General features: G+C 28.8%; 1 long non-coding RNA gene across 1 annotated transcript; it reads right to left on the bottom strand.

Moving 5' to 3' along the window:
- Window positions 1–6,083: 6,083 nt before the first annotated feature.
- Window positions 6,084–10,306, bottom strand: LOC124420913. The gene is made up of 3 exons (XR_006941436.1): window positions 10,112–10,306; window positions 6,678–6,769; window positions 6,084–6,600 (listed from the first exon to the last, which is right to left on the bottom strand). It is a non-coding gene; the product is annotated as an uncharacterized LOC124420913 (long non-coding RNA).
- Window positions 10,307–11,169: the final 863 nt, after the last annotated feature.

The raw sequence follows: 11,169 nt of genomic DNA, 5'->3' as shown, positions 1-11,169 counted from the left end.
AAAGGTTCAATGTCAAGTCACAACCATAGTTAAGTTCTGTAGAGTTATTCTTGAAATATGAAGAAGGGCTTGGGATCTTTGTGGATTGAAGGATGTCCACATGATCCTCGCCTGTCTGCAGGTGGCCTCAGTTGATCATCTGTATTGCCCAAGTTCATATATATACATAGCTTTCAAGTATAGAACGTTTGCAGGTTGAGAGCGGTGTGTCTACGAAAGTTTGGGAGGGCTCTCTTGCTATTGAGAAACCCACTTTAAAAAGAGAGTCCGCAATGGTATTACCAGAAATTTGTTAGTATTCTACAATTCAGTGCAGTCATATTTGGGAATGTTTTGTCATCTCATTTGAGGATGGCCGGCATTCTAGGACTAAGTTTGATGTTGTGTAAACACCACTAAGAACCCTGAGAGATACATTAACTCTTTCACGTATAAGGTATACAAGAATTCCAAGTTTTTTTTTTAAATTTTCTGGATTTCACGGTTATTTCCAAAGACAAATACATTATTTCATAGAATTTGATGTACATGCTAAAAAGCATAATATCCTGTGATATCCTTCGAAAACACTTTTTCCAATTTTCATCAGAAATGAACAATATACGTCAAAATAAAGTCTTATACATTACAAGTAGGAAAGTATAGTCGGGCATGGCCGACCATTTAATACCCTACACCATGAGTATATTTTTAAAATTTTTACCATAATTCCAAAATATTTAAGCAATTTATTGATAAAAAAAAACTAAAATTTCTAAATGAGGCTTTATATAGGTCAAATATGGGCCGATCCTCGGTAAATTTGGGAAAGGATATATTTTTAAATAACAGTTAGTTTTGTTAAATCTCATTACGATACAAATGGTTACAAGTCAATTTTAGACGTTTAAGACATTTTTTGAAGGGGGGTTTGTATGGGGGCTAGGGTCAAATAAGGGCCGTTCCTTACGAAAATCTGCAGTGTCATTTATACTTATATAGAACTTATTTGTGCCAATTTTCAGAGAGATAATAGAATATTTGACGTAATTATGGCATAAAAAGTACTAATCGGGAGGTACGGTTGTATGGGGGCTAGGTGAAATAATGGACCGATTTCAACCATTTTCAATAGGCTTCGTTTCTGTGCCAAAAAACATGCTTGGTCCAAATTTCATCAAATTATCTTGAAAATTTGCGGCCTGTACCTTGCGCACAAGGTTTACATGGACAGCCAGCCAGCCAGCCGGACAGACGGATGTCTTAATCGACTAAAAATAATGATTCTGAATCGATCCGTATACTTTAAGGTGGGTATTGGACCAATATTTTTTTATGTTACAAACATCAGCACAAACGTATAATACCATCCCCACTATAGTGGTGTAGGGTATAAAAAGTACAGCGGTTAGTTTTGTGCGTGAAAGTGTTAACGCCGTATATTCGGTAAAACCTGTGTCGGTTTGCAGCCAGTTTTATGTCTGAAATTTTAGTCTGAAGAACGCTACTTTAGTCTGGAAGCTTTAAAGAAACTTCCGTTCTAGAATGTGCTGTATAGAAGCTACTGTCTTCACTATGATCTAGTCTCACCGAAAAGCTTATATCAAAAGATGGTTTGGCAACGTAAAAATCAATATTGTCATGCATTGCTCCCAGAGAATCTAAAGTGGTTGAGTAGCCTGCATGAATCATCTGCCACATACCAGTTTAATCGCAACATTGAGAGCAATATGTAGCCATTCCTTCAATGGGGTTGTGTGAAAGTCTCCCGTTATTAGCAAAGCTTATGTTCGGTGAATTCCCTCAATGCTTTTGAGGTGTGAGTCTTTTTGTACAGATTTCCATGGGACAAATGGACCATATAATAATATGGGCTTAACTACCATGTCTATGAGCTATTTGGTATTCGGTATTCCTTGGGTTTATGGCCCGTGACTTACATATTGCTCTCCTACACGGGTGTGATGCCGCATTTCTGAGATAATGATCCGCGGAAAGCTGTAATTGGTCCAAACTACGGCAGATTTGAATGCTAAAGTAAATTCTAAAAGGACTGCTTATGGGAGGTTGGAACATATGCGACAGACGGACGGACATGTCTAGATCGTTTTAAGGTGGAATTTTGTATACTGTCAATTCGCAAGATATTATACAGAAATATGTAAAGAAGGTAAAGTTCTTTTGAGTTATTAGAACTATATGTAACTATCCCATTATGACATAGAGAGTCTTTAATGGGGAAGTGTTATCAGCTAAGCTGATGTTCAGTGGATTCCTTCAAAGCTTTCGAGGTGTGATTATTTTTGTACAAATTTCCACCAGACAAGAGCACAACATAATAGTATGGGCTTTACTACCATGACAAAAAGCTATTTGGTATTCCTCGGGTTTATGACCCGATACTTACATTCGCATTTCTAAGATAATTATTCGAGGAAAGCTGTAATTGGTTGCTTTATGTCCAAACTACGGCAGATCTGAAGTAAATTCTAAAAGGACTGCATATGGGAGGTAGGAAAATATGCAACAAACAGACGAACATGTCTAGATCGTCTTAAGATTGAATTTTGTGTACTGTCAATTTACAAGATGTTATACTGAATATGTATAGAAGGTATAAAGAACTTTTAGTTTTATTTAATAACTTTTCAATTAACTACGTATTTAAAAAAAAACATATTTTTTCAAAAATTTGCTGTTTTAAGCAAAAAATGTCTAAAAGTGATATAAATAAACATATTAATTACAAAATTGTATTATGCAACACACATTACAAATCGATTTCTATAATCAAACTAAATTAAAAAATCATTTAAATTTTATAATTATTTTTTTAATTTATTATACACATATGTATATTTAATACACTACTATTGATTAAATGAAAAAAAGAACAATCCATATACACCCAAACACAAAAAAACAAAATTCTATAAATTGTTGTCAATTTAAATAATTAGTTTCAGTTTAAAATATTTATTTGAAACTAGTTTACATATTTATTTATATTTTTAAATAAAAAAAGTTTTTTTTTATTAACATTTACAATATATAAATATTTATACACAAAAACACTAATAAAAATATATTTATAAGTGTTTTTATTATATGCTGATAAAGTTAAAAATTTACCAAAAAAAAAATAAAAAAAAGTAAATTACATAAAAGTTATAAAAACAAAATTTGTGTTGTAAATAAAAAATTAAAATATTCTTATTTAATTGGTCATCAGTAAAACAAACAATAATTGTGTATTTAACATTTATTTAAAGTTTTACATTCAATTTATTTATAGTCAATTGGTAAGTAATAATATTGACCAATAAAAATATAAAATAAAATTAAGTGTTAAAATGATTTATTTATTACATGTTTATAAGGATTTATCATAAAAGTAAAAAGCTTAAAATTTAATATTCTTTGACAAATTATTGTAATTATATAGAATAATAAGGTTCGGCTATGCCCAATCTTAAATACCCTCCACCAGCAAGCTTCTCTTTTTTAAAACGCATTATGTTTTGTTTAGATTAAGTTGGCCTGTTCCTTTTCATGGAAGAAATGGTTCACTGTGGTTTTAATCCGTGTTAGTAAAGATTGTCATTTCCGGAATAACATTACTCCCAAGATACACACACAGAAAAAACATGGTTGTGGTAACCATGTTCTAAGTCAACATATTATGGTTAAAATTATGATTGTAGTCTAAAAATATTATGGTTATTGTAACAATTTTAAAATATCATATTATGATTAAAATGAGCTAAAATATTTTATCATAATACTATTTATTTGCCATAATATTGTTTTTTATACATGACTATATTATGATTCAATATGATCAAAATGTCATTAAAAATGTACGATCAAATTTATTTTGATTACTGAATCAGTAAAATTACAGTTTTTAAAAAGAAAAACAAATTTACATTACACAACACGATCTACAAAATTTCAATTTGATTCACAAAACATAACTACATTATTAGATGCAAAGTGAAATACTTATACATATAATGTTATAAACTAAATGAGAATTATTTCAACTCATTTTATTATCGCTTAAACTTACACAAAGACAAAAAATAATATGTGTGAGGTGTGTGATGTGCGACATAACATATAATTTTTATTTGTAAGTTAAAATATTTCTTAGTAACATAATATGTTTTTATCGTTACCATATTAATTAGTTATTGAAAAAATAATTTTTTTCAGTAAATCATACTCAAATTTATAATAACAATGAACATGAAAATAATGACAGTAACAACAATATTGTTTAAACAGAATTAAAATAACAATTATATGTTTTTGATAAGAATATATTGTTATCGTGAACATAGTTTAGTTATAGTAACCATATCGAACTATGTTTTTTTCTCTGCGTGTACTTGGATCTAACTGATAGTAGCAGAGAAAGTGCTCCAGAGTTTCACTGTCCTCTCTACATGCTCTATATTTGTCTGAATCCGCACGTCCAATTTTGTGTATATTCATACCAACATACTAACCTCAGACCTGCTTATTTTGAGGAGATTTCTTGTCTTGCTCAGGGTTCCAACGTTTTAAAATATTTTACAAAATAAGTTACATATACATTAAGTTTATAACTTTTATATAATTTTTTTAAAATTTTAAATCGCTCCTATCTATGCCTCATAGAGCATAAAGAAGTACGTCAAAAAAGTATACGCCTTTTCCTCGAGCGTTAAAATAGCTTCTGTTAAGGTTTTACTTACGATATTTATATGTTAAGGGACTGCGGTTAACCCCTCTTTCAATTTAAGTACCCAAACATGTAGATTATTCCTTTAATAATTTAGACAGACAGATAGGTGGACAGACAGACGCACATAGCCCAATCGACTCAGAAAGTGACTAATATTTTTGGCTTTTATAAACATCAGCACAAATGCATAATACCCTCCCAATTATAGTGATGTAGGGTATAAAAACATATTTTCTCATGATAGCTTTATTTATGAATAAAATTTAGAAAATTTATTATTTTGAAGATTTAGCAGCCAATAGTTGGTCGACGGATATACGTAGTTAATATAATTATGTTTATATTATATTTATATAATAATTTCGAGGAATATGTACTTTAGTATAAGAGTAATGGAAAATTTTGGATTTATTATAATGATTTGGAATATATTTGGTCCCTGGCAGAAAAAAACGCTTAAAAAAATCCATCGAAATATATTTTGAAGTTTCTAAGCAAACTTTAGGAAATAAAGTCATATTTTTTGATGCAGTCTAAAATTTTTACTCATAACTTTTTACGTTCCGAACCCATTTTGCTGATACCAAACAGTTTAGGATAATATCTATCCATATAATTAATAGGCAAAGCGATTTTTGTGACCCCTTTTACTCCTACAGTACACATCGGATATTAGCCAATAATATATCATTTTATAGGATTTTGTTCTCAGATGTGCACAATATATAAATATTAATAAGATCGGTTAAGAATTGTGGAAGTTACAAGCGTTTAAAGTTATTACTAATACATAGAAACAAAGGTCACACGTATGTATGCTTGAACTAAAAAACAAACAAACAAACAAAGCAAGAAACAAAATTGTATCAAAAGAGCATATTGATATAAGAGAGGAGAGTACATTACATCTGATGGTGTTTTGTTTCTGTAGTTTTTAGTTAAAGTTTTTAAATACATATTTGTAGAATCTGAATTATTCATTTAATTTCGATTAGGGAAGCGAAGCTCCCTTTGGGTATGCTAGTAGTAATAAATACTCGTTTGTTTGATTTCCTTTGCTTAGTTTCAAAGTGAACGTGTTTTATACAGACAGACGGACATAGAAAAATCGATTTAGAATTCCTTGTTGTTGCACATGTATCGTTAAACTTATATATAACCTATATCACCACTATACAAAAGCTAAAATCGTGATTCTTTAATTTTTTGGTAGCAATTGTAGAAATTGTTTTAAACCAACAACATTTTATGTTACTACCCCGAAAAACTCCAGGTACAGTATAAATGACAAATGAATCCATTAGATGAATCGATTAGATTCTGAAAGTCACTTAAAATAGAAAACAGTTAATTAGTCACAAAATTTCTTTGGAAAATTGCATATTCATACATCTTTTTCATAACATAATTTTCATATCTAATACTTTTTTGCTGCAACTGATATTTAGTTTTTTACTTAGGTATTCCATTTAAATGCTTACAATTAAACTAATTTATTAATCTAATTAAGTATATTGAATTTGCTGTAAATTGAGCTAAATAATTTATTAATTGGCGCCTCAAACTGAATATATATGTAAAATGGGTGAAATGCAAAAAGAAACTGATTAAGGCTGACGCTACTTATAATACTCTACTTCTTAATCATATTAATTTTTTTTTTAATCAAGTTAATATAGATTGATCAATCAGATCTATATAAGTATGTTTAGATTAATCTAATCCCATTCATAAAAAGAATTAACGACATTTTCGGCCTTTACAGATAAAAGTAACTAACAAAGGGGCAACTTATATGAAAGTCCAGTTCGCACTATGGACTACGCAACATGTCAATTATTTCGCCATTAATCCAAGTCTTTCACTAATGCATCACAATGTAGGGTAATCTAGAAATAGGCACAAAATTAATAATTGTATTATTTAGTCATAGTGTGTAATGTGTATTTGAGTGCAATTGACGTACATTCTTAAATCATTCACTATGTAAATTGCGCCTCAAGCCTTCAAACATCACGTGTATCGCGTGCCAGCTATTGGGTTGTTTGTCACTTCAAACTGAAACAATCAGCTATTAATATATTTTGTGTAAATCACTATCGTCTACAATTTAAAATAATATTAATATAGTTTTAGTGATTTATATATGTAAACAAGAAGTTAAACACTTTTAAATATACTAACTACAGATTCTCTTTACAAATAATGCATTAATAATGTGAGAAATGATTTAATTTTATTTATTAATAATTATGAGTCCCTATACATTTGCAAATGTTTTCTTTAAATTAATAGACTATAGAATAGACTATACTATAGAATAGAAAATAGATTAGTCTATTGATTAGACCTTAAAATAGACTATATAATTGGCTATAGACTAGATTATAGACAAGCTTATAGACTATAGTATTAGTCTATGGACCACTCATTAGTCTAGTCTATAAATTACTTAGACTATTGGCGCCTCACGATTGTAGACTAAATTATAGACTAGACTATAGACTAGACTATAGACTAGACTATAGACTAGACTATAGAATAGTCTATAGACTAGACTATAGACTAGACTATAGACTAGACTATAGACTAGACTATAGACTAGACTATAGACTAGACTATAGACTAGACTATAGACTAGACTATAGACTAGACTATAGAGTCTATAGTCTAGACTCTATAGTCTGATAGCCTTTACACGATCACACAAGTAATATGATCTGTTAAAATTTTGTGTAGAAGAGTGCGGATGAGATCGTTTAAACGCAATATGTAAAGAAACCATCACACATTGAGAGAGATTTCGAATGGAAAATTTGACAGTCGTATGGCTCTCTTCATTTTTTGAAATGAGTCAGGTCTCATTTGACCAGGGATGTGTTTTTATGTATCCAATAAAAATGAAACAGCTGTTTCCATCTTACTTTTTTTATTGTTTTATACCAATCGTGTTAACACAAAAAATGTTATACGAATGGAATTACATTTTACTTTTTCATTAGACTATACGTACTTAAAGTGTGATTGTGTGAAGTGCCCTTTACTAATAAGTTAAATATTTTATACAACAAATAATAAGTACTACTACGTAAACAGTTTAAAAATAAACATTTTTGTAATATATATTTGTAAAATTTCCCTTTAATTTATAAATCAGATGAAAACATACAAACAAATAGAAAATAAATAAATTCACACCCTCGTCAATGCGTTTAAATATTTAAATCGATTCCAATTACGAATTACAAATTAAAGTAAATTTAAATATTTATTTAAAAACACTTCCAGCGCTAATATTCATTTAACACTTTACAAGTGCTAAAAGGGATTAAAAAAAACAATAATCAGTTTAACTTTGACATGTATATTAGGGTAATAACCAAAATAAAGCCCTATCGTTATGTGATAGCTAGTAGTGTTCCCGGGTCATTACCTGCGTGCCAGAACCTAGTGGCTGTAAATCCATTCTCTAAAATCATTCTTTTATACAATTTTCAAAAGTTTTTTAAAAGTTATACCCTAATGTGCATGTATTTTAGAACATTTTAAATATTTTTAATTTTAATTTTTTTAATTTTTTATATAATAATTTCCTAGGACCTTTAAATCTTGTTTATCGGTTTGTTTACCCATTTTATATATTTGCTATACTATATATATATTCATATATTAAGTATAATTTCGGTTTTTGTTTAATAACCTTTAAAATATCTACCCAAATATTTTTAAACAAACAATTATTGCTAACTTAAAACTTGAATAATAAAATAAAAATAATTTTTATTATTTTTCTCAATATCTGTTGTTTATTTAACTTTTTAGCACAAACAACAATTATCTAACAAGTCAGAAAGTATTATTAGGGAATGTCTGCAGATATTGTATTCTACAACAAAAGAATAAGATTTTCGAAAGTGGGAATTGTGATGAAATTCGTTGTCCAATTATTTTGAACACTTTTCTTGTTTATTATAAAAATATATTAACATTTAAGGGTTAAATCGATTTTTTCGAAGTCATCATAAATTCGAGTCCTCATTACATATTTTTCCTAAATTTCATGTAAATAGATTGAAAACAAAATAATATTCACTATAGTTTAAAGAAAATCTTCCAACCTTAAAATTGATCATTACAGTTTATGGTTAACTTTACATGTTTCCTATTAAGTAAAATTTTATATTTCGGTAAGGTTTGATATAAAATCCATAACAGAAAAGAATTAAATCTAATTTACCAAAATTTTATCACAAAATAGTTTTCTCTGAGAACTCTATTAAAGATATATCGACTTCTTTTTTTTTTCTTCCACAATTCACTCTTTATACCCTACTCCACTATAATGGGGAGGGTATTCTACGTTTGTGCTGATGTTTGTAACATCCAGATATATTGGTCCCACCTTAAAGTACACCAATTAGCTCAGAATCACTTTTTGAGTCGATTAAACTATATCTGTCCGTCTTTCTGTATGTCTATGTAAATCCTATGCGCATGTTACAAGTCCCAGTTTTACGGTAATTTAATAAAATTTTACACGTTCTTTTCATTTTGCCTAAAAACGATGCTTAAATCTTCTGCAATTTAATCTAGTCTATAGTATAGTCTACAGTCTAGTCTATAGTCTAGTCTAAAGTCTAGTCTACAGTCTTGTCTATAATCTAGTCTGTAGTATAGTCTACTACAGACTATACTACAGACTATAGTATAGTCTATACTCTAGTATATAGTCTAATCTATACTCTAGTCTTTAGTCTAGTCTATAGTCTAGTCTATAGTCTAGTCTATAGTCTAGTCTATAGTCTAGTCTATAGTCTAGTCTATAGTCTAGTCTATAGTCTAGTCTATAGTCTAGTCTATAGTCTAGTCTATAGTCTAGTCTATAGTCTAGTCTATAGTCTAGTCTATAGTCTAGTCTATAGTCTAGTCTATAGTCTAGTCTATAGTATAGTCTATAGTCTAGTCTATAGTGTAGTCTATAGTATAGTCTATAGCCTAGTCTATAGTCTAGTCTATAGTCTAAATAAACTAACTAGACGTGAACTTGACGTATATTCCTCTATCAAAACTTATAGGAATAGGCCCACACTTACTCCTACCACATACATATAAGAAGTCTTTCTATAATCTCTCTTTTATCTTCTATCTCTCTTTTAGTTAGTTAGTTAGTTAGTTAGTTAGTTAGTTAGTTAGTTTCTTAGAAATACACCACAAAAATGTGAGTCACAATCTTCAGGCCTACCATGGATTATATATTATATAGGGTATAAAAATAACTTTCACAGACGGTTTTGTTAGGTTGGATATCTTACATATAGTGAATTTTTAAGATCGCAATATTTAAATTCTGAAAGTGTTTCTTTGAAATTAAATTAAAGTAATACATATGGAGATGCTCACCAAATGATTTATGTTGTTTCGAGTTTTGTCGTTTAAGGGATATATGACACATATTCTTCTAAAATATTTGTAATACGTCCATTGAATATTTATGAACGGATTAATATTTAGTTTCCCCAGCAAAAAAATATACTTTTAAAACAAATTATTCAATTTATTATTCGAGTTTTTTCATTCATGAAATCGGTGACACATTATTTTCTGAAAAAAAATAATAAATGTTAAATTAAAAGTTTATAAGTCCTTTCCCTCAACTTCAATTAAAACATATATTAAAATCTACTTTCATTTTAGAATTTTGCTGGGTGGGTGTAATACACAGATTATTTAGTGCAAACTAAAAAAACATTCAACAGTTACTTCTCCAAAAATATTGAATGAGTAATACAGAATATAAAATTATTATTTTCACCAATTATGGATAATTAACGTCAATGGCCTAGTAATTACATTGCAGCTTGTGTTTTCAATAAAAAATAACAATTTTTGGACAACTAGAATAATTTAACAATGTTTCTTTGTTGAATAAAAAATATTAACAAAAATAATTTTTGTCAATAAAACTTAATTATTTATTACGAATACATACATTCACTTGCATACGTACATCATACAAATACATACTAAGATCAGTACAATTGCTCTCATTTCTTTTTCAAAACTTTTAAGATTGAAAATAAACCGGATTGTTTAAAATAAAATAAATTCATAAAATGAGCAAACAAAAAAAAAAACACACATTAATATGTACATATGTACATACCTAAAGAATATTGTGTTAAGTGAGAGAAAAAAATCTGAGTAATTTAATTTAAGCCGGTATTCAAAATAAACGTGATCATACTCTTTACTATTACTACTACAACCTTATTCTCCAAGCCAAACCATCTTTTATTATTTTACTGTTATAATATTTTGGTTGTGTTTTCAGTTTGATCGCTTAGTCTGGGCATGTATGAGTTGTAACTACTGGTTCGCTAGACTAGGTTACCTCTTAGTTTAACTTTATATACATACGTACGACATCACTCGTTAGCGACATCTAAATTTTATACACA

This window comes from Lucilia cuprina, chromosome 6 (assembly GCF_022045245.1).
Source record: "Lucilia cuprina isolate Lc7/37 chromosome 6, ASM2204524v1, whole genome shotgun sequence".
Lineage (NCBI taxonomy): Eukaryota > Metazoa > Arthropoda > Insecta > Diptera > Calliphoridae > Lucilia > Lucilia cuprina.
Note: the sequence above shows the minus strand (reverse complement) of the source record. Positions and strands in the feature narration are given on the sequence as shown.